At 38.0% G+C, this 18388-nt stretch overlaps 1 non-coding gene across 1 annotated transcript; it reads right to left on the bottom strand.

Annotated features, from left to right (window-relative positions):
• Window positions 1-17838: 17838 nt before the first annotated feature.
• Window positions 17839-17946, bottom strand: LOC112793848 (small nucleolar RNA R71). Its single transcript, XR_003198540.1, has one exon. It is a non-coding gene; the product is annotated as a small nucleolar RNA R71 (small nucleolar RNA).
• Window positions 17947-18388: the final 442 nt, after the last annotated feature.

The following is an 18388-nucleotide window of genomic DNA, read 5'->3' as shown; positions in this document are numbered from 1 at the left end:
TTTACATTTCTCTGGATTTGCTTTAATGCCTCTAGAGGTGAGCATAAAACCGAAAAGTTTTCCCCCTTAACTCCGAAAGCACATTTTCTGGGATTAAGCCTCGTGTTATATTATCGTAACCGCCCGAAGATCTCTTCTAAGTCAACTCCATGGTTCAGATCTTGTTTTATTTTTACCACCATGTCATCAATGTAGACTTCGAGGTTCTGTCTGATTTGTGTGTTGAAAACTTTGTCCATTAGCCATTGATAAGTAGCACCTGCATACTTTAAGGCAAAGGGCATTACTTTATAACCATAATTTCCCAATTCAATGATAAAATTAGTTTTATCCTCATCCTTGGGATGCATTAAAATCTTATTATAACCTAAATATGCATCTAAAAAAACTTAAAAGACCAAAACCTTATGCATTTTCCACCAGTTTGTCAATGCACGGGAGGGGATATGCATCTTTTGGGCACGCTTTATTCAAGTTAGTAAAGTCTATGCACATTCGCCATTTACCTTAGGCTTTTCTTACCATGACAATATTAGACAACTGTGTTGTAAATCGTAACTCATTGATGAAGCCGACTGCCAGTAGTTTCCGAGTTTCGTCTAGACAGACTGGCTTCTTTTCGTCACCCATATTCCTTTTCTTTTGTGATATGGGTCGGACCTTTGGATCAATTTGTAACCTGTGGCATATGAAACTCGGTTCTATGCCTGGAATATCTGCTGGTGTTCAAGCAAAGAGGACGGCATTTTGTCGAAGTATGTTGATGATTTATTTTTTATTATCTGGAAAAAGAGAACGACTTACATAAGTGAAGTGATTGTCATTGTTGTCTAAGATTACCTTTTCGAGGTCGTCTATTGGCGATGGTCTATCTCGGAGATCTCCTCTTGGATCAAGCTCCATTGTTTTTGAAATATTTGCTACATTGAAGCTGTCTTGTGGAAACCCAGTTTTCAGTGTATTCTCCGATCTGATTTTCAGGCTTTCATTGTAACAATGTCGTGCTTCCCTTTGATTGGAGTGTATGGTTGCTTCTTGGTTACCTTGTACCTGAAACTTAACACAAATATGAATAGTTGATACAATAGCCCCAAAAGAATCTAAAGAGGGTTTACCAAGAATGACGTTATAAGGGCTAATGCAGTCGACTACTAAGAATTGTACGCCCTTTGTTTTTGATAAGGGGTGGTCACTCATTGTTACTTTCATCCATATGCTCCCGAGTATAGGCACTCGTTCCCCTGAGAATCGTATAAACTCTTCCAAAGAAGGTTGCATTGTTTTATCACTTAGCTTCATCTTTTGGAAAGTGGAGTAGAACAATACATCAGCATTGCTGCCTAGGTCAAGTAAGACCTTCTTTACTAGGAGGTCTCCTGCCTGGATCGAAATGACCATGGGGATCATCTAGATTTGTAGCCTTTTCTTGGTAGTTGGATTGCTCGAAGGTTATGGTGGATATCGATGGGGGAGGTATGGCCTCTGTCGTTGTTCTTTTGACCATTGGCATTGTTCGGTAGCTTCTTTTCCTAGCCGAGCTTATATGTCCTCCACTCGTGAAACCACCTGAAATACAATTAATAACCCCCCGTATTGGCGGGGGTTGGTACCTTGTTCTTTCAGTGGTGTTTGGGGTTTGCTCGGAGTGAACGTCAGTTGAGCTTTGTTGTATATGTCTACTTATATATTTGTCTAAGTGTCCCTGCCTGGCCAACCTTTCCAAGAGGTCTTCAGAAATTACGCATTCCTCGGTGGCGTGACCGAACTTTTCGTGGAAAGCGCAATGCTTCGTCTAGTCAACGTATTTTTTGTCCTGGTATGAACCTTCTCTGCTCGGTAGTTTGATAATTTTTGCATTGAGTATTTCCTTAATGATTTCCTCCTTTTTAGTGTTGAATTGTTAGTACGCATCGTATTTGGGCGTCAACTTAAAGGGCTTCTTGTGGTCTTTGTTATTTTGGGTCTTGGGTTGCTTTTCTTCATCTCGGCGAGGTTGTTGTTTGTCAATTTGTCGAGCATCTTGGAGCTCCTCGATTTCCATCTGGCTAATAGCCTTTTCCCAGAATTCTGCCAATGTTTTCGGGTTGGTAACAGCTATTGTTCCTTCAAACTTTCCGGGGCAGAGTCCACTTTTGAGAGCGTGTAAATGGACTTCTAGGATTAAATCTGGGATTTCCATGGTCGCCTTGGCAAATCGCGTCATATAATCTTTTAAACTCTCATGTTGCCCTTGTTTGATGGTACTTAGGTAGTCTGATCCGCGTACATATATCCTTGAAGTGGCAAAATCATCGATGAAAGATCAGGCCAGCTCTTCAAAAGAGAAGATTGAACTTGCAAGCAACTTAGAAAACCAAAGTAATGCATCACCATCTAGAAACGTAGGAAAAGCTCGACAAAGTATAGGCTCAGAGGCACCATTAAAGAACATCATGGATTGGAATTTCTTAATGTGGATGCGTGGATCTCCGAATCTCTCATAGCCTTGAGGGCGGTGGGCAGCACAAAGTTCTTCGGCATTTGAAATTTGACAATGTCTTCTGAAAAGGGATTGTCTATTGTTAGTCTTTCTTTTGGTGGGGTAACCTCATTGGATCCTCATCCGTGCGATCGTGTGCCGTTTGATGTTGCACTTTTAAGATCCTCTGCATTCGACTTACCGTTGCAATTTGATTCCAACAAATCGGTTGATGAGCGGATAATTTATACGCTTTTTGGCATTGTTTTTAGGTAGTTTTTAGTAAGTTCAAGCTACTTTTAGGGATGTTTTCATTAGTTTTTATGTTAAATTCACATTTCTGGAATATACTATGAGTTTTTGTATTTTTCTGTGATTTCAGGTAATTTCTGGCTGAAATTGAGGGACTTGAGCAAAACTCTGATAGGAGGCTGACAAAGGACTGCTGATGTTGTTGGAATCTGACCTCTCTGCACTCGAAATGGATTTTTTGGAGCTACAGAACTCCAAATCGCGCGCTCTCAACGGCGTTGGAAAGTAGACATCCAGAGCTTTCTACCAATATATAATAGTTCATACTTTATTCGGGACTTGACGACTTAAACTGGCGCTCAACGCCAGTTCCATGTTGCTGTCTGGAGTAAAACGCCAGAAATACGTCACGACCCGGAGTTGAACGCCCAAAACACGTTACAACTTGGCGTTCAACTCCAAAAGAAGCCTCAGCTCGTGGATAGATTAAGCTCAGCCCAAACACACACCAAGTGGGCCCCGGAAGTGGATTTATGCATCAATTACTTACTCATGTAAACCCTAGTAGCTAGTCTAGTATAAATAGGATAATTTACTATTGTATTAGACATCTTTGGTCTCAGTTTTATTTTATTCTTCATCTGAGGAGACTATTGATCACGTTTTGGGGGGCTGGCCATTCGGCCATGCCTGAACCTTTCACTTATGTATTTTCAACGGTGGAGTTTCTACACACCATAGATTAAGGGTGTGGAGCTCTGCTGTACCTCAAGTTTCAATGCAATTACTATTATTTTCTATCCAATTCGAATTATTCCTATTCTAAGATATTCGTTGCACTTCAACTTGATGAATATGATGATCCGTGACACTCATCATCATTCTCACCTATGAACGCGCGTGATTGACAACCACTTCCGTTCTACCCTAGACCGGGCGCATATCTCTTGGATTCCTTAATCAGAATCTTCGTGGTATAAGCTAGAATTGATGGTGGCATTCATGGGAATCCAGAAGGTCTAACCTTGTCTGTGGTATTCCGAGTAGGATTCCAGAATTGAATGACTGTGACGAGCTTCAAACTCCTGAAGGCTGGGCGTTAGTGACAGACGCAAAAGAATCAAGGGATTCTACTCCAACCTGATTGAGAACCGACAGATGATTAGCCGTGCTGTGACAGAGCATTTGGACCTTTTTCACTGAGAGGATGGGATGTAGCCATTGACAACGGTGATGCCCTACATACAGCTTGCCATAGAAGGGAGTGATAAAATTGGATAAAAGCAGTAGGAAAGCAGAGATTCAGAAGGAGCACAGCATCTCCATACGCCTATCTGAAATCCCCATCATTGGATTACATGAGTAACTTTATCTTTATTTTATGTTTATTATTTATTAATTTTTGAAAATCCATAATCAATTACTATCCGCCTGACTGAGATTTACAAGATGACCATAGCTTGCTTCATACCAACAATCTCTGTGGAATCGACCCTTACTCACGTAAGGTTTATTACTTGGACGACCCAGTACACTTGCTGGTTAGTTGAACGGAGTTGTGTCCACACATAGCAAAGAGCCATTATAATTATTCCATACAACAATAAAGAGTACAACATTGATGATCACAATTTCGTCTACCAAGTTTTTGGCACCGTTGCCGAGGATTGTTCGAGTATGAACAACTGACAGTTCATCTTGTTGCTCAGATTAGGTAATTTTCTATTTATTTTCTTTTCAAAAAAGTTTTCAAAAATCTTTCAAAAATTTTTCTTTATTGTCGTTTTCTTAAAATATAATTTTCGAAAAAAATAATAAAAATACAAAAAAAATCATAAAATCATAAAAATCAAAAATATTTTGTGTTTCTTGTTCAAGTCTTGAGTCAACTTTTAAGTTTGGTGTCAATTGCATGCTTTAAATTTTTTTTTTGCATTTTTCGAAAATTCATGCATTCATGGTGTTCTTCATGATCTTCAAGTTTTTCTTGACAAGTCTTCTTGTTTGATCTTGATGTTTTCTTGTTTTGTGTTATTTGTTGTTTTTCATATGCATTTTTTGTTTGTTAGAGTCCATGCATTAAAGATTTCTAAGTTTGGTGTCTTGCATATTTTTTTTGCATAAAAAATCTTTTAAAATTATGTTCTTGATGTTCATCATGATCTTCATAGTGTTCTTGGTGTTCATCTTGACATTCATTGTGTTCTTGCATGCATTCTTTGTTTTGATCCATAAAGAAAAGAGAAAAACACAAAAATGACGTTTTTAATTTTTCTCTCTCATCATTAAAAATTCAAAAATAAAAAAATATATTTTCCTTGTTTCTCTCAAAATTTCGAAAATTTGAAGTTGACTTAGTAAAAAATTTTCAAAATTAGTTGTTTCTTACAAGTCAAGTCAAATTTTCAAATTTTAAAAATCTTATCTTTTCAAAAATCTTTTTTTTTTCAAAAATCATATCTTTTTCATTTTTTTATTTTTTTCGAAAATTTTAAAAATCTTTTTCAAAATATTTTCAAAATCTCTTCCTTATCTTTATTTCAAAAATTTCGAAATTACACTAACAATTAATGTGATTGATTCAAAAATTTGAAGTTTGTTACTTTCTTGTTAAGAAAGGTTCAATCTTTAAATTCTAGAATCTTATCTTGTAGTTTCTTGTTAGTAAAGTAATTAATTTTAATTTTAAAAATTAAATCTATTTCAAACATATCTTATCATATCTTTTATATCTTATCTTTTTATCATATCTTTTTCAAAATTTTATCTTTTTCAAAAATTTAATTTCAAAATATCTTATCTAACTTCTTATCTTCTTATCTTTTCAAATTTGATTTTAATATCTTTTTCAACTAACTATTTGACTTTTTATTTGTTTCTTATCTTTTTCAAAACCACCTAACTACTTTTCCCCCTCTAATTTTCGAAAATACCTCCCTCTTTTTCAAAAAAATTCTTTTTAATTGTTTAAATTTTAATTTTAATCATATCTTATCTTTAATTTTCGAAAATCACTAACCACTTTTTCAAAATTATTTTCGAAATTCTCTATCTCTCCTTCTATCTATTTATTTATTTATTCACTAACACTTCTCTTCATCTCAGATCACCACCTCTATCCTTACCCATTCTTCTTCACTACTCTGCCCTTTTTTTTTCTTCTACTAACATAAAGGAATCTCTATACTTTGACATAGAGGATTCCTCTTTCTTTTCTTGTTCTCTTCTTCCCTATATGAGTAGGAACAAGGAAAAAGACACTCTTGTTGAAGCTGATCCAGAACCTGAAAGGACTCTTAAGAGGAAACTAAGAGAAGCTAAACTACAACAATCCAGAGGCAACCTTTCTGAAATTTTTGAACAAGAGAAGGAGATGGCAGCCGAACCCAACAACAATAATGCAAGGAGAATGCTTGGTGACTTCACAAAACCAACGTCCAAATTTGATGGAAGAAGCATCTCCATTCCTGCCATTGGAGCCAACAATTTTGAGCTTAAGCCTCAACTAGTTGCTTTAATGCAACAGAACTGCAAGTTTTATGGACTTCCATCTGAAGATCCTTACCAGTTTTTAACTGAGTTCTTGCAGATTTGTGAGACTGTTAAGACAAATGGAGTAGATCCTGAAGTCTACAGGCTCATGCTTTTCCCTTTTGCTGTAAGAGACAGAGCTAGAACATGGTTGAACTCACAACCTAAAGATAGCGTGGACTCCTGGGATAAGCTGGTCACGGCCTTCTTGGATAAATTCTTTCCTCCTCAAAAGTTGAGCAAGCTTAGAGTGGATGTTCAGACCTTCAAGCAAAAAGATGGTGAATCCCTCTATGAAGTTTGGGAAAGATACAAGCAGATGACTAAAAAGTGTTCTTCTGACATGTTTTCAGAATGGACCATATTAGATATATTCTATTATGGTCTATCTGAATTTTCCAAGATGTCATTGGACCATTCTGCAGGTGGATCTATTCACCTAAAGAAAAGGCCTGAAGAGGCTCAAGAACTTATTGATATGGTTGCAAATAACCAATTCATGTACACTTCTGAGAGGAATTCCGTGAATAGTGGGACGCCTCAGAGGAAGGGAGTTCTTGAAATTGATACTCTGAATGCCATATTGGCTCAGAACAAAGTGTTGACTCAGCAAGTCAACATGATCTCTCAAAGCCTGAATGGATGGAAAAATGCATCCAACAGTACTAAAGAGGCAGCTTCTGAAGAAGCTTATGATCCTGAGAACCCTGCAATGGCAGAGGTTAATTACATGGGTGAACCTTATGGAAACACCTATAACTCATCATGGAGAAATCATCCAAATTCCTCATGGAAGGATCAACAAAAGCCTCAACAAGGCTTTAACAATGGTGGAAGAAATAGGCTCAGTAATAACAAGCCTTTTCCATCATCTTCTCAGCAACAGACAGAAAATTCTAAACAGAGCCCCTCTAATTTAGCAAACTTAGTCTCTGATCTGTCAAAAGCCACTTTAAGTTTCATGAGTGAAACAAGGTCCTCCATTAGAAATCTGGAGGCACAAGTGGGCCAGCTGAGTAAGAAAGTCATTGAAACTCCTCCCAGTATTCTCCCAAGCAATACAGAAGAGAATCCAAAAGGAGATTGCAAGGCCATTGAAGTAATCAATATGGCCGAATGCACAAGGGAGGAGAATGACGAAAATCCTAGTGAGAAAGACCTCCTGGGACGTCTCTCAAACAAGAAGGAGTTCCCCATTGAGGACCTAAAGGAATCTGAGGCTCATATAGAGACCATAGAGATTCCACTAAATCTCCTTCTGCCATTCATGAGCTCTGAAGACTATTCCTCCTCAGAAGAGGATGAAAATGTAACTGGAGAGCAAGTTGCTCAATATCTAGGAGTTATCATGAAGCTGAATGCCAAGTTGTTTGGTAATGAGACTTGGGAAGGTGAATCCCCCTTGCTCATTAGTGAACTAGATACATGGATTCAAAAAAACTCGACCTCAAAAGAGACAAGATCCTGGTAAATTCTTAATACCCTGTACCATAGGCACCATGACCTTTAACAAGGCTCTGTGTGACCTGGGCTCAGGCATAAATCTTATGCCACTCTCTGTAATGGAGAAACTGGGGATCATTAAGGTACAGCCTGCCTTATTCTCACTTCAATTGGCAGACAAGTCAGTAAGACAAGCTTATGGATTAGTAGAGGACGTGTTAGTAAAGGTTGAAGGCCTTTACATCCCTGCTAATTTCATAATCTTAGACACTAGGAAGGAAGAAGATGAATGCATCATCCTTGGAAGACCCTTCCTAGCCACAGTAGAAGCTGTGATTGATGTTAGCAGAGAAGAATTAGTCCTTCAATTGAATGGGGACTACCTTGTGTTTAAAGCTCAAGGACCTTCCTCTGCAACCCTGGAGAGGAAGCATGAAAAGCTTCTCTCAGTACAGAGTCAAAAAGAGCCCCCACAGTCAAACTCTAAGTTTGGTGTTGGGAGGCCACAACCAAACTCTAAGTTTGGTGCTGAGAAGCCCCCTCATTCAAACTCTAAGTTTGGTGTTGGGAGGCCCTCATCATGCTCTGAATATCTGTGAGGCTCCATGAGAACCCACTGTCAAGCTAATGACACTAAAGAAGCGCTTGTTGGGAGGCAACCCAATTTTTATATATCTAATTTTAATTTTATTTTATTGTTATTTTGTGTTTTATTAGGTTCATGATCATGTGGAGTCACGAAAAAAATACTAAAATTAAAAACAGAATCAAAAATAGCAGAAGAAAAATCACACCCTGGAAAAAGGACTTACTGGCGTTTAAACGCCAGTAAGGTGCATCTGGCTGGCGTTCAACGCCAGAACAGAGCATGTTTCTAGCGCTGAACGCCAGAAACAAGCAACATCCTGGCGTTTGAACGCCAGGAATATGCCTTGAGGAAAGCTGGTGCTGAACGCCAGTAACAAGCATGGAACTGGCGTTCAACGCTAGAAACATGCTACACATGGGCGTTGAACGCCCAGAGTGTGCATCACTTCGGCGTTTAAATGCCAGAATGGTGTGCAAAGGCATTTTACATGCCTAATTGGTGCAGGGATGTAAATCCTTGACACCTCAGGATCTGTGGACCCCACAGGATCATCTCAGGATCTGTGGACCCCACAGGATCTCCACCTAACATATTCTCCCCTCTTCTCAACATTCATTCTCTCTTTCCAATAAACATACTTCCCCAAAAACCCTTCACCAATCACCTCAACCTCTCTTCCCAACTACCCCCTTCACCACTCACATCCATCCACTCTTCCCACCCAAACCCACCCTAAATGACCGAAACTACACCCACTCCCCTCCCTATATATAGCCTTCCATTCTACTTCATTTTCACACAACACAAACCCCCTCTTCTACACCTTGACCGAAACACCTTCCCTCACTCTCCTCCATATTTTCTTCTTCTTCTTCTTCTCTTCTTTCTTCTCTTGCTCGAGGGCGAGCAATATTTTAAGTTTAGTGTGGTCAAAGCATAATCTTTTTGTTTTTCCATTACCATCAATGGCACCTAAGGCCGGAGAATCCTCTAGAAAAGGAAAAGGGAAGACAAAAGCTTCCACCTCCGAGTCATGGGAGATGGAAAGATTCATCTCCAAAAGCCATCAAGACCACTTCTATGATCTTGTGGCAAAGAAGAAGGTGATCCCTGAGGTCCCTTTCAAACTCAAGAAAAATGAGTATCCGGAGATCTGACATGAAATCCAAAGAAGAGGTTGGGAAGTCCTAACTAACCCCATGCAACAAGTCGGAATCTTAATGGTTCAAGAGTTCTATGCCAATGCATGGATCACTAGGAACCATGATCAAAGTGTGAATCCGAGTCCAAAGAATTATCTCACAATGGTTCGGGGGAAATACTTAGATTTTAGTCCGGAAAATGTGAGGTTGGCATTCCATTTGCCCATGATGCAAGGAGATGAACGCCCCTACACTAGAAGGGTCAACTTTAATCAAAGGTTGGACCAAGTCCTTATGGACATATATGTGGAAGGAGCTCAATGGAAAAGAGACTCCAAAGGCAAGCCGGTTCAACTAAGAAGACTAGACCTCAAGCCTGTGGCTAGAGGGTGGTTAGAGTTCATTCAACGCTCCATCATCCCCACTAGCAACCGATCTAAAGTTACTGTGGATTGGGCCATCATGATTCATAGCATCATGATTGGAGAGGAAGTAGAAGTTCATGAAGTCATCTCCCATGAATTCTACAAAATAGCCGAAAAGTCCTCCACCATGGCAAGGCTAGCTTTTCCTCATCTTATTTGCCATCTATGTTACTCAGCTGGAGTTATCATAGAAGGAGACATCCTCATTGAAGAGGATAAGCCCATCACCAAGAAGAGGATGGAGCAAGCAAGAGAGACCCTCCACGGATCTCAAGAGATGCATGAGGAAGCTCATCATCAAGAAATCCCTGAGATGCCTCAAGGGATGCACTTTCCTCCCAACAACTATTGGGAACAACTCAACACTCCCCTAGAAGATTTGTGCTACAATGTGGAACAATTAAGGGTGGAACATCATGAGCACTCCATCATTCTCCATGAAATAAGAGAAGATCAAAGAGCAATGAGGGAGGAGCAACAAAGGCAAGGAAGGGACATAGAAGAGCTTAAGGACATTGTTGGTCCTTCAAGAAGAAGACGCCACTAAGGTGGATTCATTCCTTGTTCTTACTTTTCTGCTGTTCGGTTTTTATATTATATGTTTATCTATGTTTTGTGTCTCTACTTCATGATCATTAGTGTTTAGTAACTATGTCTTAAAGTTATGAATAATTCCATTAATCCTTCGCCTCTCTTAAATGAAAAATGTTTTTAATTCAAAAGAACAAAGAAGTACATGAATTCCGAATTTATCCTTGAATTTAGTTTAATTATATTGATGTGGTGACAATACTTTTTATTTTCTGAATGAATGCTTAAACAGTGCATATTTTTGATCTTGTTGTTTATGAATGTTAAAACTGTTGGCTCTTGAAAGAATGATGAACAAAGAGAAATGTTATTGATAATCTGAAAAATCATGAAATTGATTCTTGAAGCAAGAAAAAGCAGTGAAAAACAAAAGCTTACGAAAAAAAATAGAAAGAAAAGCCATGCCTGAACCTTTCACTTATGTATTTTCAACGGTGGAGTTTCTACACACCATAGATTAAGGGTGTGGAGCTCTGTTGTACCTCAAGTTTCAATGCAATTACTATTATTTTCTATCCAATTCGAATTATTCCTATTCTAAGATATTCGTTGCACTTCAACTTGATGAATGTGATGATCCGTGACACTCATCATCATTCTCACCTATAAACGCGCATGATTGAAAACGACTTCCGTTCTACCCTAGACCGGGCGCATATCTCTTGGATTCCTTAATCAGAAATCTTCGTGGTATAAGCTAGAATTGATGGCGGCATTCATGGGAATCCGGAAGGTCTAACCTTGTCTGTGGTATTCCGAGTAGGATTCTGGAATTGAATGACTGTGACGAGCTTCAAACTCTTGAAGGCTGGGCGTTAGTGACAGACGCAAAAGAATCAAGGGATTCTACTCCAACCTGATTGAGAACCGACAGATGATTAGCCGTGCTGTGACAGAGCATTTGGACCTTTTTCACTGAGAGGATGGGATGTAGCCATTGACAACGGTGATGCCCTACATACAGCTTGCCATAGAAGGGAGTGATGAAATTGGATAAAAGCAGTAGGAAAGCAGAGATTCAGGAGGAGCACAGCATCTCCATACGCCTATCTGAAATCCCCATCATTGGATTACATGAGTAACTTTATCTTTATTTTATGTTTATTATTTATTAATTTTCGAAAATCCATAATCAATTACTATTCGCCTGACTGAGATTTACAAGATGACCATAGCTTGCTTCATACCAACAATCTCTGTAGAATCGACCCTTACTCACGTAAGGTTTATTACTTGGACGACCCAGTACACTTGCTGGTTAGTTGAACGGAGTTGTGTCCACACATAGCAAAGAGCCATTATAATTATTCCATACAACAATAAAGAGTACAACATTGATGATCACAATTTCGTCCACCATCGGCCATCCTCTTAACTTCGGCCAAAAGGGTGTTGTTCAAGGCCACCAACTCGTCGTGGGTGGGCGGAGGAGTCGGCGGTGCAACATTATCGGCCATGATCCTGCAAAAACTAACGAAACAGAATGTGCGTGGGGATTAATTTAAATAAAATGAGCCCCACGGTGGGCGCCAAATATTCTATCAAGGATACTCTTTCGAGTTATAGCTTGGTCACATGTCTCTGTAAGTCTTCATGGTCGCTGAGAAGGTTATCCTCTGAACTCAAGCTTGTGCGTGAAACCTGCAAGAAACACTCTGATACTTAAGTCAGTGATCTTATCAATGATAAGGAAACTAGTGTATCTTATTTTGTTGGTATTATTGTATCTGTCCCTATGAGATTGGTTCCACGCTGTTATATAGATGAGCCAGGTCAGTCCTTGCAACGGCTTACAGAGTAAGTTGTCGGCTTTCTCGGAAAGTTCATTATGCTTTTGAGTATCTGTTTCAGTTGTGCGGGAATCTCGACTTTTGTGATTTGCCAAGGATTCCTCATTAGTCCGATATATGCTCGTACATTTATTCGAAAGCTAAGGTTGTTGGTATAGTCCAATATATATACTGCATGCATCAATTATCCAATGTGTAACTTGTCAAAGTAAGATGAAACGCGACTTCCTTTTTGATGGGTGAAGAATATCTCGGTAGTGCAAAATGTGAGTACCTACAAAAAGCACTATAAGATTCAAGTCAGGTTAGATCCAAATGATGTTGGTAATATGTTAATAGTTTTAACTAAGATTCTAAAAATTGAATCAGTCATCAAACTTCTCTAATTAACTACTGATTCATAGGTTTAGAGGTTCAACTAATTTAATTATAACTCAATTAGAATTATAATAAAATAATCTATAAAATTATAAATAAATACACAAAAATAAAAATATATGCTAATATAAATATTAAAAGTATATAAATTAAAAGTACAAAACCAACTAAAATTTTATAATCTCATATAAGTATAACACAAGAGTTAAACAGAAAAAATTTTCAAATCTCAAGGTTTATATATGTATAACCAAACAAACAAATTTTAGTTCAGTTGTATCTTAATTTGTATTTCTTTTATTTGAAAAATAAGTGTATTTTATATCTTTTAATTTTTAATATATATTTAATTTAAATTGAATGTAATTTTTGTATTATTAAATGTATTATATTATAACATTAAAGATAAGCATAATTTATTATATATAAAAAAAAGCTTTCTTTTTTTGTCATGTACTTGAGTAGCTCATTAGAAATACCCACACAAGAAGTCTCTTTTGTTATAGACTTGAATAGCCTGTAGAAAAAATTTTAAGAATTGGCTAGTTTTTAGTTCGGTCCGACCGACAAATTTTTTATCGATTTAATAATTTACAAATGATTCTTAAACAAATGATTTTGGTTTATCAATTAAACTGTAAGTCAAACAGTTTTCGATTCAACCAACCAATTCAGCTCGATTTTTAAAATATTGGTTTCAACATACTTTTTTCTCTTCACAAAAAGCTTTTGTTATATCTGACTTATTCTTTTTAGTCTGTTGTTCGTAAGGATCGGTTATAGGATAAATAATAAATAATTATAACAAGGCAATTCATTTAATATAGCTGAACATATAACATGGAAGTTTTTGTAATAATATCTGAGATATAGGTTGGTTATGGCCGAGTTATCACGAATATATCACAGCTCTCAAACATAAACTGATGTGTTGACAAGTAAATCATTTATAAGATTTTAAAATGTTTAAATAAAAAGAGACATAACCCAAACATACTCAACCCCAAGGTTCCGTGGACATAAACTGAGTAACTTGTATAGAATATATGTGAATCGTTTAAGTTTGGACATAGTGAGAAGTAAGGGTTGTCATAAACGATGTGAGAGAAGACATATATATCAATAAAAAATTAAGATAAGCAATCATAAGCATTAATTTAAAGGGAGGTTATGTGGTGCTGACGGGCAAAATCACCATGTGATGCGGTCTGTATATGGCATGCTTTTAAATTGACGCGTTACGAAAGGGACTGTGCATATTATTGGACCATGATAGGTGTTTTTTTTGTCTTTTTTCGTTTCTAGTATGTGTAATTAATAGTGTTAATGAGGTGTTATATTAGTGGTGTGATTGGGTAGGTGATGAGCGGATAATTTGTACGCTTTTTGGCATTGTTTTTAGTATGTTTTTAGTATGATCTAGTTAGTTTTTAGTATATTTTTATTAGTTTTTAGTTAAAATTCACTTTTCTGGACTTCACTATGAGATTGTGTGTTTTTCTGTGATTTCAGGTATTTTCTGGCTGAAATTGAGGGACCTGAGCAAAAATCTGATTCAGAGACTAAAAAGGACTGCAGATGTTGTTGGATTCTGACCTCCCTGCACTCGAAGTGGATTTTCTGGAGCTACAGAAGCCCAATTGGCGCGCTCTCAACGGCGTTGGAAAGTAGACATCCTGGGCTTTCCAGCAATATATGATAGTCCATACTTTGCCCAAGATTTGAGGGCCCAAACCGGCGTTCAAAGTCACCCTCAGAAATCCCAGCGTTAAACGCTGGAACTGGCACCAAAATGGGAGTTAAACGCCCAAACTGGCATAAAAGCTGGCGTTTAACTCCAAGAGAAGTCTCTGCACGAAAATACTTCATTGCTCAGCCCAAGCACACACCAAGTGGGCCCGGAAGTGGATTTTTATGTCATTTACTCATTTCTGTAAACTTTAGGCTACTAGTTTTCTATAAGTAGGACCTTTTACTATTGTATTGAGATATCGAGGGGTAGCTATCTTCATTGTTATGCTATCTTAGATCATTGGGAGGCTGGCCTCATGGCCATGCCTAGACCTTGTTCTTATGTATTTTCAACGGTGGAGTTTCTACACACCATAGATTAAGGTGTGGAGCTCTGCTGTACCTCGAGTATTAATGCAGTTACTATTGTTCTTCCATTCAATTCCGCTTGTTCTTGTTCTAAGATATCACTTGTTCTTCAACTTGATGAATGTGATGATCCGTGACACTCATCATCATTCTCACCTATGAACGTGTGACTGACAACCACCTCCGTTCTACCTTCGATTGGGTGAATATCTCTTGGATTCCTGATTGCACGATGCATGGTTGATCGCCTGACAACCGAGTGCTCGCCTGACAACCGAGCCAACCATTCCGTGAGATCAGAGTCTTTGTGGTATAGGCTAGAACTGATGGCGGCATTCAAGAGAATCCGGAAGGTCTAACCTTGTCTGTGGTATTCTGAGTAGGATTCAATGATTGAATGACTGTGACGTGCTTCAAACTCCTAGCAGGCGGGGCGTTAGTGACAGACGCAAAAGAATCACTGGATTCTATTCCGGCCTGACCGAGAACCGACAGATGATTAGCCATGCTGTGACAGAGCATAGGAACATTTTCACTGAGAGGATGGGAGGTAGCCACTGACAACGGTGAAACCCTTGCATAAGCTTGCCATGGAAAGGAGTAAGAAGGATTGGATGAAGACAGTAGGAAAGCAGAGAGACGGAAGGGAAGGCATCTTCATGCGCTTATCTGAAGTTCCTACCAATGAATTACATGAGTACCTCTATCTTTATCTTTGTGTTTTATGCGTCTATCACTATATCCATTTGAGTTTGCCTGACTAAGATTTACAAGATGACCATAGCTTGCTTCATACTAACAATCTCCGTGGGATCGACCCTTACTCGCGTAAGGTTTATTACTTGGACGACCCAGTGCACTTGCTGGTTAGTTGTGCGAAGTTGTGTTAATGCCATGGTATTGAACACCAAGTTTTTGGGGTTCATGACCGGGGATTATGAGAGTTGTGAAAAGTAATGTTCACAATTTCGCGCACCAAGTTTTTGGCGCCGTTGCCGGGGATTGTTCAGTTTGGACAACTGACGGTTCATCTTGTTGCTTAGATTAGGTATTTATTTTTTTCGAAATTCTTGAAGAAGAATTCTAGAGTTTCATGATGATTTGTTGAGGTCTGGCTGGCTGAGAAGCCATGTCTAATCTCATTGGACCGAGGTTTCAACTTATCATCACAAGAGCTTGTTGATTTTTATCAATCTTGCTTTTGGAGCAGTGATCTGCTAAGGCTTGGCTGGCCATTGGCCATGTCTAGTGTTTTGGACCGAAGCTTTCTTTGAAAGCTTGGCTGGCTGTGAAGCCATGACTAATTCCTGGACCGGAGTCTTAGACTAGCATTGCACTGATTCCTGGAATTCTCATTAAGAATTTTGGTACCTTTTTCCACTTAATTTTCGAAAAAGCACAAAAAAAAATCAAAAAATCATAAAAACCAAAAATATTTCTTGTTTGAGTCTAGTGTTTCATTTTAAGTTTGGTGTCAATTATATGCATCCATTCATGTGTCTTAAGGATCTTCAAGTTGTTCTTGATGATTTCTTATTCTGATCTTTGAATTCTCTTGACTTGAGTGTTTATGTGTCTCATATGCATTCTCATTAGTGTCAATAGTATACAAACTGCTGAGTTTGGTGTCTTGCATGCATTGTTATTTGATTTTAGTTGCATTTTGATTATTAAAAATCCAAAAATATTTGTAATTTGTGTCTTTTCAAGTCAATAATACAGAAGAATTGAAGATTCAGAATATTCAGCAGAGGAATTGCACAGAAAAAGCTGGGCGTTCAAAACGCCCAGTGAAGAAGGACAGACTGGCGTTTAAACGCCAGCCAGGGTACCTGGTTGGGCGTTTAACGCCCAAAGAGGTATAGTTTTGGGCGTTAAACGCCAGAATGTGCACCATTCTGGGCGTTTAACGCCAGGATGGCTAAAGGAGGAAGATTTTGTTTTCAAATCAGATTTTTTTTTCAAGTTTTCAAAGTTTTTCAAAATCAAATCTTTTTCAAATCAATTTTTCAATCAAATCTTTTTCAAAATCAATTTCTTTCCATTTTCAAAGATACTTACTATCAATTAATGATTTGATTCAACATTTCAAGTATGTTGCCTTTTCTGTTGAGAAAGGTTTAATGTTTGAATCATATCTTTTCTTGTTAGTCAAGTTTCTAATTTTCAAAATCAAATATTTTTTAAAATGTTTTTCAAATCATATCTTCTCAATCACATTTTTTTAAAACCAATCATATCTTCTTAACCACATCTTTTTCAAAATAGTTTTCAATCAAATCTTTTTGATTTCTAATTTCAAAATCTTTTTCAAAAATCACTTGATCTCTTTCCCACTTTCATTTTCGAAAATCAAGTAGTGTTTTCAAAAATGTTTTCAAAATCTTTTACTTAATTTTCGAAAATTACTTCCCTCCTTCTCACATCCTTCTATTTATGGACTAACACTATCCCTTAATGCAAAATTCGAACTCCATCTCCTTTGATAAGTTCGAATTTTCTACTTCTGTCTTCTACTTTTATTTTCCTCTGACACCTAAAGGAATCTTTATACTGTGACATAGAGGATTCCACATTTTCTTGTTCCCTTCTCTTTCTTATGAGCAGGAGCAAAGACAAAAACATTCTTGTTGAGGCTGATCCTGAACCTGAAAGGACCTTGACGAGAAAGCTAAGAGAAGCCAAAGCACAACTCTCTTTAGAGGACCTGACCGAATTCTTCAAAGAAGAAGAACATATGGCAGCCGAAAACAACAGTGCCAACAATGCAAGGAAGGTGCTGGGTGACTTTACTGCACCTACTCCCGACTTCTATGGGAGAAGCATCTCTATCCCTGCCATTGGAGCAAACAACTTTGAGCTTAAGCCTCAATTAGTTTCTCTAATGCAACAGAATTGCAAGTTCCATGGACTTCCATTGGAAGATCCTCATCAGTTCTTAGCTGAATTCTTGCAAATCTGTGACACTGTCAAGACTAATGGGGTTGACCCTGAGGTCTACAGACTTATGCTATTCCCTTTTGCTGTAAGAGACAGAGCTAGAACATGGTTGGACACACAACCTAAAGAAAGCCTGGACTCTTGGGAAAAGCTAGTCAATGCCTTCTTGGCAAAGTTCTTTCCACCTCAAAAATTAAGTAAGCTTAGAGTGGAAGTCCAAACCTTCAGACAGAAGGAAGGAGAATCCCTCTATGAAGCTTGGGAAAGATACAAACAATTAATCAGAAAGTGTCCTTCTGATATGCTTTCTGAATGGAGCATCATAGGTATTTTCTATGATGGTCTCTTTGAACTGTCCAAGATGTCTTTGGATAACTCTGCTGGAGGATCTCTTCATCTGAAGAAGACGCCTACAGAAGCTCAAGAGCTGATTGAAATGGTTGCAAATAACCAATTCATGTACACTTCTGAAAGAAATCCTGTGAACAATGGGACTAGTCAGAAGAGAGGAGTTCTTGAGATTGACACTCTGAATGCCATATTGGCTCAGAACAAAATATTGACTCAACAAGTCAATATGATTTCTCAAAGTCTGGCTGGAATGCAAAATGCACCAAGCAGTACTAAAGAAGCTTCATCTGAGGAAGAAGCCTATGATCCTGAGAACCCTTCAATGGAAGAGGTGAATTACATGGGAGAACCCTATGGAAACACCTATAATCCTTCATGGAGAAATCATCCAAATTTTT

The sequence above is a fragment of the Arachis hypogaea genome, chromosome 3 (assembly GCF_003086295.3).
Source record: "Arachis hypogaea cultivar Tifrunner chromosome 3, arahy.Tifrunner.gnm2.J5K5, whole genome shotgun sequence".
In the NCBI taxonomy this organism is placed as follows: domain Eukaryota; kingdom Viridiplantae; phylum Streptophyta; class Magnoliopsida; order Fabales; family Fabaceae; genus Arachis; species Arachis hypogaea.
This window is presented reverse-complemented; position numbering and strand designations above follow the sequence as displayed.